This window comes from Myxocyprinus asiaticus, chromosome 10 (genome assembly GCF_019703515.2).
Source record: "Myxocyprinus asiaticus isolate MX2 ecotype Aquarium Trade chromosome 10, UBuf_Myxa_2, whole genome shotgun sequence".
NCBI lineage: Eukaryota > Metazoa > Chordata > Actinopteri > Cypriniformes > Catostomidae > Myxocyprinus > Myxocyprinus asiaticus.
In genome coordinates, this window is record NC_059353.1 from 3,039,297 (window position 1) to 3,061,833 (window position 22,537).

At 36.7% G+C, this 22,537-nt stretch overlaps 1 protein-coding gene across 1 annotated transcript in view; it reads right to left on the reverse strand.

Annotated features, from left to right (window-relative positions):
• The window catches only part of myo3b (myosin IIIB), a 213,832-nt gene that overhangs the window by 159,839 nt on the left and 31,456 nt on the right, over window positions 1–22,537 (reverse strand). The window lies entirely within an intron of this gene.

Consider the following 22,537-nt stretch of genomic DNA (forward strand, 5'->3'; position numbering starts at 1 on the left):
CTTAACTCCAGGTTGCTCCAGGGGGATTGTCCCTGTCGCTTTGGATAAAAGCGTCTGCCAAATGCATAAAAATGTAAATGCTTCAACCCTGGATCTTGTGATCTTGAGTAAGGTAATGTAAGCTTATTAAAATGAAGGCACCTGCTACTGTACATGACAAGTAACAAATTCATACCATTTTTTTGACTATATAGTATATACAGTACTGTGCAAAAGTTTTAAGCACTTGTTAAAAATGTTGCATAGTTAGGATGTCTTCAAAAATAATGCCATAATTAGTTTTCATTCCTCAATTAACATCATCCAAAGTCCAGTAAACATAAAAAAGCTAAATAAATATTTGGTGTGACCAACTTTGCCTTTAAAACAGCACCAATTCTCCTAGGTACACCTGGACACAGTTTTTCTTGGTTGTTGGCAGATAGGATGTTCCAAGCTTCTTGGAGAATTCACCACAGTTCTTCTATCTATTTAGGCTGTCTCAATTGCTTCTGTCTCTTCATATAATCCCAGACTGACTCAATATTCAGTAGGGGTCTTTGTGGGGCCATGCCATCTGTTGCAGGGCTACATGTTCTTCTATTCTATTCTATTCTATTCTATATGCAGAAGGATTTTTTGGGAGTCTAAAATTTATATTACCTGTTGACACATTAAAGCTAAAGATATAAATAACCATCTTAAGACAAATGCTTTTGTTAAACATCTTATGTGCCTAAGACTTTTGCACAGTATATATATATATATACGCATATATATATATATATATATATATATATATATATATATATATATATATATATATATATATATATATATATATAGGGCTGGGAGTAGTAATATATGTAACAGGTTTATGTATTTAAAACTGTATTCCTCTACAGTTACAATTTAAATCATTAGTAATCAGAATACAGTTATATTCAAAAAGTGTTGAATATACTGAAGAGATTACTTTGCATTTTATTGTCATTTGTTTAAAATAAAATGTTGTCTGCTTAGTTGGAAAACATGATGCACACCATTTTATCAGTAAAACATTTTTTATGCATTTTTAATTTTGTCTTACTCTACTGGCAGATTTTTTTTTCACTTGTTATTAACTTGTTTATAGTCAAAACAAGTGAAAAAATCTGCCAGTGCTGAAAAAGTAATCCAAAGTATTTTGATTATGTTACTGACCTTGAGTAATCTAACAGAATACATTACAAATTAAATTTTACAGCAGGTATTTTGTAATCTGTAGTGGGATACATTTATATATATATACCGATCAGCCACAACATTAACACCACCTGCTTAATATTGTCTAGTTCCCCCTTGTGCCGCCAAAACAGCACCAACCTGCATCTCAGAATAGCATTCTGAGATATTATTCTTCTCACCACAATTGTACAGAGCGGTTATCTGAGTTACCGTAGACTTTGTCAGTTCAAACCAGTCTTGCCATTCTCTGTTGACCTCTCTCATCAACAAGGCATTTCCATCTGCAGAACTGCCGCATAAATTAAACATAAATTAACATGTCAACTGTAACGAAGCTCAGCAGGCAATGACAGGCAAATGAAGACAATGATGAAGTGAGAAACCCAAGTGCAGTTTATTTCCAATCGTGATAACCAGAAACTCTAACTATAAATGTAAACAAAACAAAACATAAACATGAACAACTTGACTTGACTTGACTAGACTAGACTAGACATGGAAACAACGTTACATTAACAATACCTGACAAACGACAATGGCAAACATGAGGGCTTAAATAAAAGGACATGGGTAACAGGTAAACAAAACAACCAATCACAAGACTAAACCATAAACAAGATAACAAGACTAAATTGAAATGAAAAGACAAGAATAATAACAAAGTAATGAACAATGAACCAATGAAAACAAGACACATGAACAGGTGAAACCAAGGGCCCGGAGAACCAAGGCGAGGAAACATCCTTAGGGTGGGTGCCAGGGCGGGAACCATCTCCAGGTCCAATAGCTCAGATGTGGCTATGACATGGCGTGGAACAGACTCAGGCGTGGCTGTGACGTGGCATGGAGCAGGCTCAGGCATGGCTGTGACGTGGCATGGAGCAGGCTCAGGCGTGGCTGTGACATGACATGGAGCAGCCTCAGGCGTGACTGTGACATGGCATGGAGCAGGCTCAGGCGTGTGGCATGTTCACATAAACATGAACAACTTGACGTGACTAAACTTAATTGTTTCATTTTGTTTTAGAGTATTATTCATCACTAGACTAGAGCTGTTTCTTTAATGTTTCTTAAGTGTGTATTACATTGTTTTGACTTGTCCTAAAGTATTCATTGCTAGGTTTAAAGTTGTTTGTTTATTGTGTGTTAAACTCTCACTATTCAAGTTTGTTTTTTAACAGTGCTTCAGTTGTTTTAGAGTAGTTCATTGCTAGGTTTAGCGTTGTTTGTTTATGGTGTCCTGAAGTCGCATTTGTTCCTGTGTTAGTTGAATCGCCACTGATTATTTTCACATGCAAAAGAGCTTTGCGGAAAACTTGCTGCAAATTGTCCATTGTTGCCAAAGGTTAGCTGCAGGTTCACCACTACCGGTGAAGAGCTGCAAACTTCTGGCAAACATTTGCGGCAAAAATAATTAGTGGCAAATTTGCTGCAAATTTGTATCAAGTTTGCCAGAACTCTAGATTTTTTGTAGGGGAAGGAGAAAGCAGAATATATACTATTGTTCCAAAAAACACCAGAAGAAACTAACAATAGGAATAAAGTGTGGTAATGTCTGTGTTGTTGTGCTGTTTCTGGCTATGTGTAGCACCTTCCACTCCGCAGATCCTTTTTGAAGAATCCCAATTTAACAAGATCCTTGATCTTTTCAGGTCAGTTTGAGCGGCACATTACAGCATTGTTTGTTTTGTGAATCTGCCACAGTGTAATGCAGCTTTGAAGGATGGGAAAGTTTAAAATTATGCCGGACCCGACAGCAAACAAGCAGCCCATGAATCAGCACTGTTAATCATTTAACATGTGAAGAGGTTAGCCAGTCATAACAGAGGTAATTCACAAAAAGTGTTAAAGATAAATATGTATATTTTCACTGGGTGGCTTTCGGTAAACAATGTATGATGCAGTTCTGCATGTCTTTTGTCGAGGAAAGCAAGACAAGTGCCTCAAAAACACATGAATATACAAAGAAAAGAATAATAACATTTAATCTGTTGCCATGGCAACACAATTTAAGATATCAAGTAACCCTTCACAATTTTACATCAGCTGAATCTTGACATTATTGGAAACAATTTTGAAGTGATTTGGGTAAATGTAAAAGGACTATTTCAAAGCATGTTGTAAATGCCACACTTGCTGCTGCCAGGTGGTGGCACTATGACCGTGACCCACAATAGCCACATCCATTTGATCAGCCCCAAATACCAACTCAATTTTGATCTAAATCACACAATGCACACAGAAGATAAGAGACAGTTCTTGTTTCTTATTTTTTGCCATTAATTTATTGCCTCGCCATGGCAACACTGTTCAATATATAAAAAATATGTTAGCAATTTAGCATCTTCAATATCTTGGCATAATGTTGTCAAAATGTGGTGACAGTCGCATGGATCCCCTAGGAGGAGTATTTAAAAGTTCAGAGCCTGCAATATAAAAAACATCCAAAATGGCCGAGTTACTGTTAGGCGGAGTTAATTACTGTATTTATAAAAGTTGTACAGCTTGATGAGAACAATATATGTACCAAGTTTGGTGACTCTAGGTGAAAATGGGAATGATACAGTGGCCATCTTAGCACCCATTTTAATGGGGGCGCTTCAGAGCCCCCCCTGCATGCCTTCCCCCCCTGCAACTTTTCCCAGCCCTAATGGCTGATGAATCTGAGGTGTGTGCAAAATTTCAAGAGTTTTCATGCATGTTAAGTATCCCAAAAGTATCGAAAACCTTGAAAAAAATAATACTAAGCACCATGGGTTCATTTTCACCTGGTGGCTTTTGGAAAACAATGCAAGGTGGATGTGGCAGCGGGGGCATGGTCGAGTGTCTGTCCGGAGAGAGAGAATTACAGGCAGCTGCTCTGTGTGTGGTTATGTTTGTGTGTTTTTGGTTAAGTTGATCATTAAACTATTATTTATATTCTCAAGCCGGTTCTCGCCTCCTCCTTTCCCTCTAACCCCCTTACACTGGACACGTGCATTTGGCATTTAACATTATTCTAAACTATTTTTAAGCAATTTGGTTAAATATACAGTAAGAGGACTATTTAAAGTCTGTTGTAAGAGCCACACTTCCTACTGCCAGGTGGTGGCGCTATGATCGTGACCCAGAATAGTCACATCCATGTGATTAGCTCCTGAGACTAAACATACATCTAAATTTTGATCTAGATCACACATTGCACACAGAAGATATGTAACACTTCCTGTTTCCCATTTTTCTCCATTAATTTAATGCCTCACCATAGCAACACCGTTTGATATAGCAAAAATCTGTTCACAATTTAGCATCATCAATGTCTTAGCATAATGTTGTCTAAATGTGGTGACAGTCTCATGAATCCCCTAGGAGGAGTATTTAAAAGTTCAGAGACTACAGTATACAAAAAATCCAAAATGGCTGACTACCTGTTGGGCGGAGCTAATAACTATGATTTTGAAAGTTGTCCGGCTTGATGAGAACAATACATGTACCAAGTTTGGTGACTCTAGGTGAAAATGGGGGTGGTACAGAGACCCTGTTACATGCCTATTTTAAAGGTGGCACTACAGAGCCCCCCTTCTACCCCTTATAGGCCCATGTGTAAACTTTTGCCCAGTTCTAATGGCCGATGACTCTGATGTGTGTGCAAAATTTAATGAAATTTTAAGCATGCTAAGTGCCTCAAAAACACCCAAATATAGGAATAAAAATTAATACATTGCCATGGCAACAGTATTTCAGACATCAAATATTCCTTTAAAATTTTACATCAGCAGTGTCTTGACATTATTCCCAAAATTTTTGAAGTAATTCATGTAAACACAAGAGAGCTATTTCAAAGTCTGTTAAAAGTGACATACTTCCTGCTGCCAGTTTGTGGTGCTATGACCGTGACCATAATAGCTGCATCAATGTGATCAACCCCCATTACCAAACATACAGCTGAATTTACATCAAAATCACGTCATGCCGGTTCCCCGGCCTGAGGCAAAGGAGGGAGGAGTGTGACGAGGAGAAGGGCCGGGACGGGCCGTGGGTGCCCCCAATCGAGCTAATCAGCTGAGGAGAGGGACAAAACTGAGCTGGATGTGGCAGTTCAGGAGAGAGAGAGAGAGCCACACGTAGCTGCAGTGTGTGTTTATGTTAGTCTTTTTAGTTTTCATAAAACATTATTTTGACTGTTCAGCCAGTTCCCTCTTCCTCCTTGCCCATATTACCCTTGTTACATGGAGCTTATGACTGTCAGCATGAAAGTTGTCCTGCTTGATTAGATCTATATATGTACAAAGTTTGGTGACTGTAGCTCAAAAGGGATGTGCTACAGAGCCCCCCAAACATTCCCATCTTTTAGGTGGTGCTGCAGAGCCCCCTCTACACACCCATGCATGAACTTTTGCCAAGCCCTAATGGCCGACATCTCTGACGCATGTTAAGTGCCCCAAAAGCCCCCGAAACCTTGAATAAAAATAAAAAAATAATAAAAATAATAATCCTTAGAAGAACAATAGGGTCTCCGCACTGTCAGTGCTTGGGCCCTAATAATCCTTAGAAGAACAATAGGGTCTCCGCACTTTCAGTGCTTGGGCCTTAATAAATAATCCTTAAAAGAATAATAGGGCATTTGCACTTTCAGAGCCTGTTCAATTGTAAGAGACTGACAGAGAGTTTATAATGGCCATGAACAAAATAAGCATGAGCAAAACTAAATTATGACTAGCATTATACAGTAAGTGAAATTCAGGTGAAAAATACAATGATAAATTATGGTACAACCCTTTTAACATACAGCAACAAGGGCAGTCTGTGTTGACCTTATGACCTATACAGTAGGACAAAGGGTTTGTTCAGGATCAGTGAGGCATCAATGTCACCCATCTCTCTCGCTCTCGCTCTCTCGCTCTCGCTCTCTCTCTCTCTCTCTCTCTCTCTCTCTCTCTCTCTTTATACATTGTTGCTGAGCTTTCTCTTCTCTCTCTTCCTTACACACACACACACACTTCTGGGGATATGAAACCCTACTGTTGCATATGCAGCACCGTCTGAGCTTTTCAACAGTTTCTGCACAAGATGTCCAAATGTTTTCCCTGGCTGGGTCTTCAGAGACTAAACTCTGATTAATGGTACCGAAGGAGCCTTTGAAGCCGGATTGGTGACATCAAAGTGCTAATCCATGGGTGGCAGGAGTTTTATAATGAGTGGGAAGCATTTTAGCATGTTTCAAAGGCTCTGGCGCATGAATAAACAATGGAAGCACAGATGTGCCACACACCTTTAGAAAAATACCCACCGCAGAAATGGTAAGCAACTGTAGTTCCAGCACTGCAGTATGTGTGTGCGTGTGTAAAAGTTTGAAGGAATCCAGAGAAAAGAAACATCTGTTGCGTTTGTAGTCTGTGCTCCAGTAATACACCAGATGACAGATTAGAAAGGGTCACAGACTCAAACAAACAAACAATAAGTCAACAAAACAATTATCGTTTCTCTTCTCCGTCGCCACGCTCGTTTCATAATGACCCTCTGGTGTGAATGAGTGCGCACAGATCGCAACATTCAGGGCAGATCAGGTTTAATTGCTCTATTTGTCAGGGATTAATTGAGTTGTTTCAGATCTAACTATAGCTCAGGAATCCCACGCTATTGCTGATGGGATTAGATGTGTAGCTGCTAGTAAATGTTGTCTCCGCTGTAGTGAAAACACTGACACAGCACTGTAAGATCACTGTAAGCTGTGACCATGCATGCTTTTTCCGCCAAGAAGGTGCCATCTGGAACCGTTTCATGTATTTCTATAACAAAAATAAAAATTAAAAATAAATAAAATAAAAATGATTTTGGGCGAGAAAAAAAAACTGCTAAAAACTTGCTGGTCTCAAACCAGGAACTGGTCATATCAGAGGTCAGCAGGTGGTAAAATTTCTTTAGCAAGTAAAGTTTACAAACAACTGAACAGAAGATTCCACAAGACTAGATCTTTCCCATTATAATAAACAAAGCCAAGATCAATTCAGTTTTCTCAATCAACAGCATTATATCGTAATTTTTTATGGTTGTTTTAAGGTTTATGGCATTATGTCATCATAGCAATGAATTTGTAAAAATGGATATAACTTTATACAGAAAAGGTTAGTAAGCTATTTTATCACACTAAAATCATGTTAACACACAGATAGTTTACATCTTGTTGCTACACTTTTTTTTAATGTATTTTTTTATTGCTATATACAACTCACAAAATAACATTTAACCAAATACAAATAAAACTCACAAAATAACATTTAACCAAAAACAAATACAATTCACAAAATAAACATTTAAACAAATAAAAATAAAAATAAAAATTTAACCAAATGTGGACAAAGACGTAGACAACTAGATAGCATAATATGTAATCTATATCAAGTTTAAGTGTATTAACTTTTTCCTTTTTGGTTCTGCTCTTGGGCACCAGGCCAGGGAAGCAGAGAGAGAGGGAGGAGAGAACAACAAAACCAATACTAATCATAATAATAGTAATAGTTATACCATTGTTTTAATATTAATAATAAGGGAGGGAAATTATAGAGATTTATAATATGGAGGAGAAGTGGGAGATATGGATGGTAGAATGAAATATACTGTTGTTTTAATTTTAATAATAAGGGTGGGAAATTATAGAGATTTATAATATGGAGGAGAAGTGGGAGATATGGATGGTAGAATGAAAAATAATAACAATAATAATAATAATAATAATAAAAATGTACCTACATATATTTTTATAGAAAAAGTTTAGAGGTTCCAAAAAAGCAGAAAACTATTTATTAATGTATAGTCTATATATAAAGATAATTTGTTATAGAGTTGTGTGATGATATGGTGTGAGGCATTAACTCAACCTCCAGGATAGTGGAAAGTCCAAGGCATTGATTAGGGGGAGAAATCTTTCTTGAAAATCATGATTTTGGTTTCTAAGTATTGCTGCATGTTTTTCATTTGTAATGTGGTCTGAAAGAAGGGATAGTCAATATGCAATAGACAGCTGGTTTTTGTTTTTCCAATTTTTCAGTATGTTTTTTTTTTTTATTTTTATTTTGTATTTTTTTGGCAATAGCTAGAGATAGAATTATCGTTTGCTTATTTTAGGGTGATACGTTTATTTGTGATGTATCACCTAGTACACAGAGGGTGGGGTTGAGTGGCACTTCATAACAAAAATATTGTGATAATGTTTTAGTGACTTCTTCCCAGAAATGCTTAACTGGTAGACATCCCCAAATTGCATGGAAATATTCTTCCGGAGTGTTAAGGGTGCAGTGTGTACATGTGTCTGAATTAGAAAAACCCATTTTGAACATGGTGTGTTGTGTGATATGACATCTTTGTATGACTTTATACTGGATTAATTGTATGTTCGTGTTTCTAATCATTCTAAATGTGTTTTTGCAAATACTTTCCCAGAATTTACTGTCTTTGTTAATGTTAAGGTCCTTTTCCCATTCAGTTATAGGTACTGAATATTTAGAGTTAGTGGACAATATTAGGGAATATAATTTTGACAGTAGTTTTGATGAACCCTTTATGTTTTTTTTTTTTATGTTTGCAACAATTGGAGGTAGGTTCGGCGGATTCTGTATATTAATTTTGGAATTACACTTTTTATTTGGTGATATTGTAAGGATTGCTCTTTACCTATATTATATTTCTTAGTTAGTTCTTGAAAGCTGATGAATGTATTTTCACTGAAATGATGGTGTAAATGTGTGATATCCTTTTCTTTCCATTTTACACTAACAAGAGGTAATTTGTTAATAGTGAAGTCAGGATTATTCCATAAAGGTGAGTTTGTGTTTGGAGTTATAGTGTGGCCTGCCAACATATTAACTTTCCACCATACTAATAGTGTTGTTTTAATGATAGAGTTTTCATATAGAGTCAGTGTGGTGTTTAATAGATAAGGAGATAAGGGGTTGATCAGAAATTCTATTTGACGCCATGGGTTATGGTTATGGTTGTCCTGGTCCATTTACAAAGGTATTGTACTTTGCTGGCTAGATAGTAAAAGTGAAAGTTAGGTGCAGCTAGTCCTCCTTGTTCTTTGCTGTTTTGGAGTGTGTGTAATTTGATTTTGAGTTTTTTTATTTTTCCAATAGAATTTAGATATTAAGGTGTGCAAAAAGTCAGTCCATTTAGTGGTTGGTTGTACTGGGGTGAACAGTTGTTGACTTTGGGTAGAACAGACATTTTTACTGTAGCGATCTGTCTTGCGAGGGAGAGTGGCAAATTCATCCAACGCTTTAAATCATCCTCTATTGTTTTTATGAGTGGTATGAAGTTTAGAGTAAATATATCAGATAAGTTTGAGGAGATGTGTATTCCTAGGTATGTAATGTTGCCTATTTTGAATGGGAGTGTTTGTTTCATATTATTACAATACATTCCATTTATGGGTAATATTGTAGATTTAGACCAATTTATAGTGTAGTCAGATATCTTTGAAAAGTGGTTAATAAGCTTGCAGGTTTCTTGAAGTGAAATGTTTGGGTTCTGTAGAAAAAGAAGAATATCATCAGCATACAATGAGATTTTGTGGCTTATTTTATTAATCAAGATATAAGTTATGTTCTTATAGTGGCAGCTAGTGGTTCGATGAACAATGCAAATAGTAGAAGAGATAGTGGGCATCCTTGCCTGGTCCCTCGCTCAAGTTTAAATCGTGGTGATTTTGTGTCTTTTGTGATTACTGCTGCCATAGGGTGAATATATAGTGTTTTGATCCAATTGATTCAATATTTTCCAATGCCAAATTTGTCTAAAGTTGCAAATAAGAATTGCCAGTTTACTTTGTGAAATGCTTTCTGAGCATCTAATGATGCTATCACTGTTTTGTTATTTTTCCGTTTGCAAATATCTACAATGTTGAATAAGCATTGAGTATTACTGGAAGAGTGCCATTCTTTGATGAAGCCGGTTTGGTCTAGGTGAATGAGATGTGGGATGACTGATTTTAATCGTTTAGCTAGTGTCTTACTAATTATTTTTAAGTCTGGGTTAATAAGAGATAGTGGGCGATAGTTCAAACATTCAGTAGGATCTTTGTTTTGTTTGAGTTTGTTTGACTGAAATTATGGCTGTGTTCATGCAGGTTGGGATAACAGATGTGTGTTCTATTTGTATTGCCATTCTGATAATTATAGGAGAAATAGTTTTCCAAAAGTGTATGAAGAACTCTGATGGGTATCCATCCATTCCTCGGGCTTTATTATTTGATAATGAGTGAACTACTTTGTTGAATTCATTCGCTGTCAGTGGCACTTCTAGTGTCTCTATTTGGGTTTTATTTAATCTGGGGAGATTTATATTACTCAGAAAGTTTTCAGTTTCTTTACAGTGATCTACTTTGTCACTAGTGTATAATTCTTTGTAAAATGTTAGGTTTTGTTTATTGCTTAGGGAGTATAAACCATATCCCCGTCTGAATTTCTAATGGCTGATACAAGTGATTATTCCTTATTATGTTTAAGTTGGTTTGCTAAATAGTTCCCAGCTGTTTTATTGCAGTCAAAGTGTAGACATCTTAACTGCTTATTTAAGAATTGTGTCTTATGTTGTATGATTTTTTCTTGGCTAGATTTAATTTCTTGTAGTACTTTAAGTGTATTTTCATTTGCATTGTTTGCATGAGTATATTGTAGTACCCCCCATTTTGTAGCTGTAGTTCATTCTTATGTTTGTGTGTGGAATATGGAATTATTGTCCCTCTTAGTACAGCTTTGGCTGTTTCCCAAAGTGTAGAAGCAGACATAACCAGTGTATCATTTATTTCCATGAAAGTTGCCCACTCTCTGTTAAAATATTCATCAAAGTCATTATCTTTCAGCAGTGATGTATTGAACCGCCATCTATGAGTAGGTTTGATGGTATTGTTATTATTATGTGTATTATTAAGGTAATTGGTGCATGATCTGAGATAATGATTGGATGAATTTCAGTATTGGATATATCTTTGATATGAGAGTTGCTAGTTAGGAAGAAATCAATTTGTGAATAAGACTAGGGGACGGTCGAGAAGAACGTGCATTCTCTTGATTTTGGGGTTGTTAAGTCTCCAGCTATCACCAAGTCCAAGTTCCGACATATATTGCTTGATTATTTCGACAGAGTGCCATTTTTTCTGATGAGATGAAGTGGTAGATTTATCCAGTGACGGATTTATAACTATATTAAAGTCTCCTCCGATAATGATGGGGGATGTTGAAAAGTTATACCGCATTGAGAAGTTATGGAAAAACATTCCATCATCTGAGCTGGGACCATAAATGTTGGCGATAGTTATAATGGTGTTGTTTATTGACACGCTGATAATGACATAACGTACTTCCGGGTCCGTAATAGTTGTTTTATGGAGAATTGCTGTTCTTTTATGAACAAGAATGGTGACCCTATCTTTTCTTTGAGTTATATGAGGCTGAGTATACATGGGCAATTTGTCTTGTCTGTCGTTTTGTGTTCTGATTCTGAATTTTCTTGAAGTAGGCATACAAGTGATTTAGAATTTTAGTTCTTTTTACTGGTGAGTTCATGCCTCTGACATTCCAACTAAGAAATTTTAGTTTTGACATATAAAATCATGTGTTTTAACCAGCCATTTCAGTAAACCACTTAATACTATGCTGATGTATGACAGGGAGATTACATAAGGAGCACTGGATGTACAGATAGAACATGTGAACAGAACATAACAAAGACATAACATAAAAGATCATCGAAGGGATTTATGTAACATACAGGTGTAGGGACAAACGAGATGATTCTAAGTTTTTATGTAAATATATATATATATATATATATATATATATATATATATATATATATATATATACACACACATGTACGCATATAAACATATGTTCAAAGTTTTTATATAAACCTATATATACATATACACGTATGTACACATATGCGGCAGTATGCGGCATGATTGAGGTTGTTGTTATTTCTCTCTCTATTAAAGCCATAATGTGATGTTACTGTCTCTGAATAACTGACCCTCTATGTACAGTTTATCCACAGTTAGCGTGACTCGCTTTCCTTTTCCTCGGAACTGCTCCATTACTGGAATCAGTTTTTTTCATCTCTCCAATTTCTCTGGGGAACTGGTCGTTGATTCCATAATGAGTTCCACGTAATTCCTTTCCTTTGCTTTTTACCAGTTCTTTGTGCTTGAAGTGTTCGAATTTTGCAACGACTGGGCGACATGTTATTGCGAGAGGTATTTTTTGTACCGAGGCGGTGAACGCGATGGAAAGGGATCATGACGAGGAGGAGGGCGGGGTCAGGCCATGAGGACACATGGCCAGCCCTGGATCGGGCTAATCAGCCAGGAGGGGGATAAAGACGAGCCGGAGGTGCCAGTTCGAGAGGGAAAGAGACGCACATGGCCTTGAGCATGTGTGTCTGTTCGTTTATGTTTTATGTTGTTTTAAGTTGAGTTACGTCATTTAAGGTATGTTGACTGTTCTGCCGGTTCCCGCCTCCTCCTTGCCCATTGTGAACCCGTTACAGTGATGTTATCAACAGTTTCTTTGGGAAATTTTAGAGCTGAAGGCATAAAGTTCTTGACAGCATTTTTCGGGTCGCCCTGAGGTTGTTCGGCTATCCCTGAGAATATCAGATTATCTTGCATGTTGTGGCACTGGAGATCTAGTATGGTTTTTTTCATTTGTTTATTCTCAGCTGTATTGTTGTGATTTGACTACTGTTTGCAGTTTGCTGTTTTAATTTTGGAGAGCATGTATTTGCAATTGACTAAATTCGAGACTGGTTTTCAAGTCTTTGATATCTTGATGTAGCAGGTCAAAAACTGATAGCTTATTGTTGATGGATTCTAAAACACTGACCTCAATAGTTGTGGTGTTTTCATCTGAGTCAGCTGAGTATTCACACCGTGGTTGCTTTTTCTGGGTTTGAGGTATGGTAGATGTCCTAAGGAATTGCTCGTTGATAAAGTGTTCCAATGATTCCAAGGTTTCCACGATTGCGTTATAAATGGTATAAACAGATATATACGGTGGCGTGGTGCAGTTGTGTACAGTAGCGTATTCTAAGCACTGGTTGCCGCCATGATGGATCTTGTTCGTCTTCCCGCAAGACTCTCACAGGTCCAAAGTCCCTCTTCCTACCTAATGTCTCTATGAATGTCTTTTGAAACAGTCAGTATTTCAACGTTTAAGAGTTGGTTTAAGAGGCTGGTGTGAAACCGTCTTTCCTTCGGTGGAAAGGCATTGAACAGGGCAAGATTGGGCACTGGCTCCAGCACCAGGTACTGCTGGTCTAATTGCACTGATATTGTGTCTGCCAGGTCACACAAAAAAATTGTCAAAAACAAATGAGAAGAACCGTCATTGTTTCCTCCCTGCCCTCTCTACTCTATACCTCTTCCTGTTCCTTCTGTCTGAAACTCTGCCTGTCTGAGACTCTCCCATACTCTTTCTCTGTCTCATCTCTTGCAGATTATTAAAGGACATTTGTCAAAATGAATTAGTGCGAGTGGAACAAACATGCAGCCCATAAGTGCATTTTCACGCTTTTCACGCACACATCATGGCCTGATGAAGGGGATCTACCCTGAAGTCAGCTTATAACGCACCTACGCCCACTGACACACACATGCAGACTCTCCTTCTCTCTCTCTCTCTCTCTCTCTCTCTCTCTCTCTTTCACACATACACACACACACATGGCCTCATTAATGAAACAGGAGCAGAACTAATTTTTGTAAATTGTTCGTAAAGCCAATCGTATTTTCAAAATGTTCGTTTGTACGAACAAAATTTACATCTGCTCCGGACCACATGTAAATCATAAGACATACAAAGGTGTTGTGTTCTTTCAGACAAACTGCCTTAACTATATTTTGAAGTGAAGTGAAATAAAAGAAATAATTAAAAAAAAATAAAATAAATAAATAAAAAATGAAATGAGTAAAACTAATCTTAAAAATAACATAAATATAAAAGCGGTTTGTCACTTTCTTTTTAAACCACATTCTTAATTAAAAATTGAAAATTTTTAACACTAAATCTTCATGTCAAATCATTTTAACTGACCTCTTGGACTGTTTGATTCACAAAAGAACCTCTGGCAGCCAAAATATGCAAAGACAGTAAGTTCCTCACTTTCTTTGTGACCTCACCAGCATGTTTCCTAAATTAAAACTGTACGATGTGAATGCACTTCATTCATAAAAACAATTTTAACTACTGTTCCACATAGCTGTTAAATGCATTTACTAGCAAGTCTGATGCCTTCCTTATATGGCGGTTTCATGGGTGTGAATTATGATAATTGTGAATGAACATGCACATGCCCCCTCTTTACGAATGTTTGGAATTCACTAACACACATATTTTACTAAAAAAATCTGGGGAGTACGAAGTGTTCGTGAATCCGGAGGAAAGTTTACATGAGGGTCCATTTTACGTGCAAATTACTCTGAATTTTCTCATATATTTACAAAAGTCTCATGAATAAGGCCCACAGAGTGGAGCAGTGCCTTTGTATTTATCCACATAACGATTGCTTTGACAGCTGCATACGAGTTGATGATATGTCCAAATGACATTTAATTATAAATCCATGTATAAAGAATGTGTTTACATATGTGGTTCAGATGCCACTGTCATCACTATTACCCCCAATCCAATTAACCCTATGTACTCCAAGCCATCCTATGTTTTGGAACTCCACCACTGGCTGTATTTCCTACAGATGTGTTTTGTAAATCATGTGGAAAGCGATTAGTCGACTTGAGACTGACAGTGTCAACTACATTAGTTATAGCTGACTAGTCTATGCGACCACAATATAATTATTTGGTAAATCATGAAATGAATGAATGTATGAATTATATCTAATGTAAGATTATTCCCTTTGAAGGAATCATTAATTGTTTAAAATGTTACATTTTATTTAAAAATGCTATTCCTTAAAAATACTGACAGCAGTACATTTATACAAACACAATAAATTTTTTTTAAAAACCTACGTAGAGGTTCGAAAGCAAAAGAAAGTGTGTGTGTTTGTGTGTGTGTGTGTGTGTGTGTGTGTGTGTGTGTGTGTGTGTGTGTGTGTGTGTATGTGTATGTGAACTCTCCCCATAAGGTCAATGTGTCTAAGTCATAGGCCTGTGAAAAAGTATGACACTCTCATCTCTCCTCACATGTGCTTCTGACACAAGCTGCCGAGCAAGAGAGAAAGAAAGCCCTGTCCTGGCATCTGTGTATTCACTTTGAAAATTACACCCAGCAAGAATCTCATAGAGAACAGCAGCTCAAGCTGCCATTCAAATTGCCTTTTATTGACCAGAATAGTCAATGTGCCCTGGATTATAAAGCAATCCCTGCGTCAGTATGACACCTTTTATCCGAATGCAAGTGTGTGAAGCCCGGGAACGAGCTGTTGACACACGGGACAATCAAAGTTGTCAGACAGCAGTCTGCATGAGCTGATGTGTGCTGAGGAAAGCGCCTTCATATCTTCTGGCTTTTCCTTGTACTGCATCTCTTTCTTATTCAGAAGCTCTCTCCTCTTTAAAAAAAAAAAAAGATTTATTCTTGAAATCCAACTCGGTAAGCAGGCAAATGTGATTGTTCCAGCCTAAGACATCCTGCCCTCATCTCTCCTTGACCAGAGGCAGCTTGAGGCAATCGTTTGACAGTCACAATAGATTTGTCCACTGTAGAGGTCTTTGGACTCTTCTACGTGGGTCACTTTAATCAGGAGATGGTCTGCCGTGCCCATTTGGTGTGACTAAGACCCAATATCACAGTGGGAAAAGCAGGAAAAGGATTTTGTGGACCTGACACAGTCCACGCTGCCCTCAGGTCAAGCTGAAGTTTAAAAAGTGGTTCATCCTATTTGAAAGGAAGTAATATTGTGAGACACAGAATAGGATTACTGATCTAGAATCAGGTCTTCTTGACTCCACAGTGAATATATTTCATATGTATTGAATAAAAATATGATTCAAGAAAACTTGAGTAGAATTTCTACCTGAAATCGTTGAGAATCAAAGGACCGTAATAAAGTGACACTGAACTCCAGGGATGGGAATTTTTAAAATATTTTTAAATAAGAATTTCCTGCCCTCAGCAGCCTGTCGATGAGATCACTTCAGATTTTAATAGAACAGATTCTTGCAAAATACTTTTTGATGAAGATTGCTTTTATAAGATACCACTAATTACAACAAAACTCATCATGCATATCTTTACCTTGACACTGTCATATCAACAAACAGTCAGCAATTATTTAAGTTTAACGAGTTGTACATGGCGAAATTTATGACTTACGGTTCAGTACATTTTTGATTTACTAAAAGAACCAGATGAGAGTCATTCATTCAGGAGGTAGCATTGAATGGTTTGCAGTGAAGATTCAAAAGAACCGGTTCTAGGGAATGATTAGTTAGGGAATCATGCTTCAGCGTTTGTGCTTTAAGTTTCGAAGTGAAGATTCAAAAGAAGCAGTTCATAGGAATGATTAGTTTGGGAATCAGTCTCCATCATTTGTGCTGTAAGTTTCGAAGTGAAGATTCAAAAGAACCAGATCAACTGAGTCATATGTTTGGAAAGTGGGCTCCGCTGTTCAGTCTGTATGATTTGCAGTAAAAATTTAAAGAACTGGCTCATACAAGTAATTTGTTTGTGAATCGGGCCCCACTGGTCGCCCTTCTGTCACGCTGTATGTTTTGTGGTAAAGATTAAAAAGAACCAGCTCATACGAGTTATTCATTTGGGAATTGGACTCCACTGGTCGTGCTGTATGCTTTGCCCTGTAGATTCAAAAGAACTAGCTCACTAGAGTCATTCACTGATGTCATTTGTTTGGGAAGTGGGCTCCATGGTCGCGCTGTATGTTTTGCAGTAAGGATTCAAAAGAACTGGTTCATATGAGTTATTTGTTTGGGAATTGTGCTCCACTGTTCATGCTGTATGTTTCGCACTGTATATTTAAAAGAACTGGCTCATGAGAGTCATTCATTCAGGAATCAGGGTCCACTGGTTGCGCTGTATGTTTTGCACTGTAGATTCAAAAGAATCGGCTCAACAGAATTATTGGTTCGGGAATCGTGCTCCACTGGTCACGTTGTATGTTTTGTGGTGAAGATTCAAAAGAATTATAAGAGTTATTTGTTTGGGAATAGGGCTCTGTCTTGAACAAGCAGTGGTTCAGCCTTTAATCAAAACACCAAATCTTGACCTAACTGTTTTATCTAACTTCTGACCCATATCCAAATTACTGTTTTTGTCTAAAATTTTTGAGAAGGTTGTCACATTCCCGTTTTCTCCATTCATACTGGAGAATGATATACTGGACAAATTCCAGTCAGCATTTGGAGTACATCACATCACGCTCTTTTAAAGGTCAAAATTCTGGGCTATTTTAATGATGTTAGACCTTAGGAGCACATTCAACAATGATGATCATGCCATACTCTTAGACTGCCTGGAGTGGGAAGTTTTCATTCAAGGGACTGCATTAAAATGGTTTGACTCTTATTTGACTCTTGAGTCGCAGTAAAGATAAAAAATAAATAAATAAAACAAAACGTTTCAAAAGAGTCATTATTTTTGGAATGGGGCTTCACTGGTCGTGCTTTAAATTTTATAGCAAAGGCTCAAAAGAAGCAGCTCATAAGTCATTCGTTCGGGAATCAGTGTCCACTGGTCACGCTCTAAGTTTCACGGTAAAGATTTTAAAAAGAAGCAGCTCATAAGAGTCATTCATTCAGGCTACACTGGTCACACTTTAGGTTTTGCGCTATAGATTCAATAGCAGTGTTGCATCGCCACTGAATATTAATTCAGGAAACACTGTCAGAGTAAGTTTGTACGGTTTTCCATCCACATAGGTGGAAGAATGCTCTTTTAAATCATAAATGGAACCAAAAGGCATTATTTAAAAAAAAAAAAAAAACTTTTTTTAATCAAACCACGGTTTACAACCCTACTAAAATCATTGGTGCTTGCGCACATTTAAACTTGGCACCTCAAAACACACTGACATCAAAACGCCATTGCTTCTTGAGAATTAAGAGCTATGCCCAGATTTAACACAGATTTTCAGCAAATAATGACAAAAAGGAAAAGCTCACCAAAAATGTATATGTCTGTCATTATTTACTGTTAAATAAAACATCATTAAAGTAGTCTGTATGACTAATGCAACATATTGTCATATATTTAGTCTGTTCCATTACGACCAATGTGAGGACCAATGGTACTCAAACTTGGCACGGTGCATCGTGGCACAGCATACAGGTTTGGAGTGACATGAGGACAGAATGATAACAGAATTGTCATTTTTGAGTGAACAATTTCTTTGAACATACATAAGCATATGTCAGTATACACCAGCCTGACTTGATGCATTCGGTCCATATGTACAAACTTCTCAACAATCAATTCTGCACTCTGTAATTTCCTATACAGCAAAAACACTAGCAGTTCCTCTCGAGAGACCTTCAGAGCAACAGTAACCAGAAGACCATGCGGTTCTGCTCTAACACACAGATGTTCTATGCAAATCCACTCGCAGGCCATACAGAGGGGCATAAACATACAGTGTGGCCACAGGCCTACAGTTAAAGTCCCTTGGAGTTTTCTAGAACAGGGCCAAACCAAACACAACAAACCCCCAAATCCACACAAGATCTCTGGCTTTAGGGGAATTTGTCCATGTAAATATAATCCATTTCCTCTGACAACGCAGCACCACATGGGCAGAATACAGACTGACCCCAGACCCGAACCAGAGCTCTGAACTCAAGACCCTAGGCTTCTAATGGGAATGAGTGTTTGTTCTGTAGTTTCCAAAGTTTCAAATGAAATCTAACCTCTGTGCAACATCTTATTACAATGCTGAATATTAATGTGACATTACTATAGCATTTCAAAAAATAACACTGTTTTTTTGCTGTTCATGCCAATCATTCTCTGAATTACGGATTTCTCTGTAAATTTAAACATCACAAACTGAAGGGAATCTTCTAGGCTTTTCACACTATGCTTAACTATGCTTAAAAATGTTAAACAATCATGGCAAACTTATATAATTTGCTTGTATCCTTCTATTTTTAGGGGTCCAAGCACAGAAGGTACTGGAACCCAATTGTATTTGTACTGATTTTTTTTTTTTGCCCAAGAGGTGTCTGGGCAGCAAAAACCACAAGTTCTAGAGACACCAAATTTGGAAGGATGGTCCCAAATCCCCCTCACTATCTGACCCTAGGTGGCACTATGATACACACTTTTTATGCTTTCACTAATATCTTTGCAACCGTATGGGCTAGAATCAAAATTATTTTCCCTCTGATTCCCTGCGTCAAGCGAAATACCAATAATATGACAATATAATCGTAATAATATATATCTCCAATATTATTTTTAAGACACGTCTTAAAAGTGTCTGCGCAGCAAGAATTTGACTCGTCATATCGTTCAAAAGATATTGGTATATAAGTGACTTGGGGCCAAGGCCTAAAAATTAATTGGCCTATATCTTCTAAATGATTTGATGAATCAAAATTCTATTGATTCCTTTTTGTCATGAGGGTCCCTAGATGAAACATGCCAAATTTTGTGTGAATCAGACCAATGTTCTAGGAGGAGTTGGAAAAAGTAAGTTGTTCAGAAAACTCAAAATGACGGACGGAACACTTACAATGTAACTAGAGTACTTAGTAATGAAATTACTTTGTCCCGACAGATCTGTTCTTTCAAATTGGACAATTCTGGTCACTTTCTCCACTTTTCCAAACTGCCTGGACCCTGTTAATTGCCGCTTGTGGCTATGGGTTGTCTTTTCTTTTTGTAGGACAATTATTCATGTAGATTCATGTGGCAACATTTCCATACATGGACAAGTAATTCATAAAACAGGCTGCATGCTGTCCAATAAATTTTATTAATTTGTGAATACTTAAATATGAATGTTAACCCAGTGTTTCCAATTGTATATTGTGAAATCTTGAATCTTGACTCTCCAGGAATCATTTGCTAACCCAGGGTGAAGTGTCAAATGTGGTAAACATTTGTTAATGATTACATTAACAAAAATGACCAAAAAATGACATTGCTTTAACAATTTCAAGTGTGAAAAGCCCATTATTGCAGTAAAATACTACACATTAATGTATTCTAAATATAAAACAACTTATACAGCTTAGTTTTACATCATTCTCCATTGCACTTTTGCAAACATCATTTATTCAGCACAAACTGAGGGGGCTTATGATGTAGCTATCATTCTGCAGCATGTACATATGCTACAAACATCAAAGAGATCAAAACAGCATGTATAATCAGCAGTAACATGCTCTGTGATTGTAATGTGGTTGAATCATCAAGTCTGACCCCTAGTGGTCAGAACTCACCTTGCACTCATGATGAACTACAGAAAATCACCAAGGACAAACAGATTTAATCAGGTTTTGGCAGAATTTCACGCAGCAAAAATAAATAAATAAATAAATAAATAAGTGAGGAATGAAAATTTATGCAAATTAAAACCACCAGGTACTTTGTCTTGAAGATTAAAATCATCAGGATACTTTAATGGAAAGGAAGCTTATGGGTACAGGAACTACAGTACAAGGACACAAGTGAAGTGTCTCTCACTGGTGAGCATATACCTCATAGTGTTGTGACGAATTTTCGTGAGATCGGGTTGGTTCTTTAAAGAAGATGGTTTTTAAAGAACTAGACAATATAAAGCTTTTTGTATAATGTACAGACTATCCAATGGAATCAGACTGTAAAACTGGGAAACAATAGTGTCATTTCCAGCACATTTAAAATTCTGTATTGAGTGTAATAGCATTGAAAATGGAAATGAAGCTGATGGAAATTACATTTTTTTTTAACATAAAAAAATAAATAAATAAAATAAAAATAAAATAGACTCCTTTGACTTCCTAAGGCTAATTTCATAGCTTACATTTTATGTTTCTTAAATACACATAATTAAATAATATTTTCAAATCTTTTGTGTGATTTGGTGAATTTACAGCTTGATTGGAAATGGCGCCCATTAAAAATATTCTGCTCACAAGTGGTTTTTGAATTTTCTTTGTTTTCTTCAAACATCACTTTTTTCATCTCAAGCATGCTTCTTCACTGACACTTTTGTCCAGATGGTTAACAAGTACACTAACTAACTAAAACTTTATCAAGGGCAACAGTTTTAGTTTTACAGCCTTCATTTTAGAAGGGCCCTAATTTATATCCTTTATATAATTTTCACACCATACATATTAAAATGGTTTATGTTTATTTCACTGTTTGTTTAGATTATCATAGTTTTAAACATTTTTATAATGGATTTGCATAGTTTAATATAGAAAGTCTGGCACTTAAAATACCAAGAATACATGATGAAGGCCTGCTAAAAATAGGCGGGGGGGGGGGGGGGGTGTTGATCTCTGCTCGTTTTAATTGTCCCAATCCCTGGGACATGAAAGTGCATGAAGTTGAAGAAACATTTTTTATTAAAAAATAAGTTCAATTTTTTTGCCATATTTACAAAGTCACCTCAGCGGAAAAAAACTAAATACTTAACTATTAACTATTTTTGTAATTAAAGGAAGCATGTTTTATACCCCTATTTTCAAAATGTGGGTATTTTTTTGCTAAAAAAAAATAAAATAAAAAAAATAATAATAATAATGTAATTATTAGGATTGTCAATCGATTAAAAATTTGCATCGAATTAATTACATGGTGTGCCGTTTAATTAATCGAATTAATCACAATTAATCACATATATACAGTTTAAGTCAGAAGTTTACATACACCTTAGCTAAACTCAGTTTTTCACAATTCCTGACATTTAATCGTAGAAAACATTCCCTGTCTTAGGTCAGTTAGGATCACTATTTATTTTAAGAATGTGAAATATCAGGATAATAGTAGAGAGAATGATTTATTTCAGCTTTTAATTCTTTCATCACATTCCCAGTGGGTCAGAAGTTTACATACAATTGGTTAGTATTTAGTAGCATTGCCTTTAAATTGTTTAACTTGGGTCAAATGTTTTGGGTAGCCTTCCACAAGCTTCTCACAATAAGTTGCTGGAATTCTGGCACATTCCTCCAGACAGAACCGGTGTAACTGAGTCAGGTTTGTAGGCCTCCTTGCTCGCACACGCTTTTTCAGTTCTGTCCACAAATGTTTTATCAGATGGAGGTCAGGGCTTTGTGATGGCCACTCCAATACCTTGACTTTGTTGTCCTTAAGACATTTTGCCACAACTTTGGAGGTATGCTTGGGGTCATTATCCATTTGGAAGACCCATTTGTGCTTTAACTTCA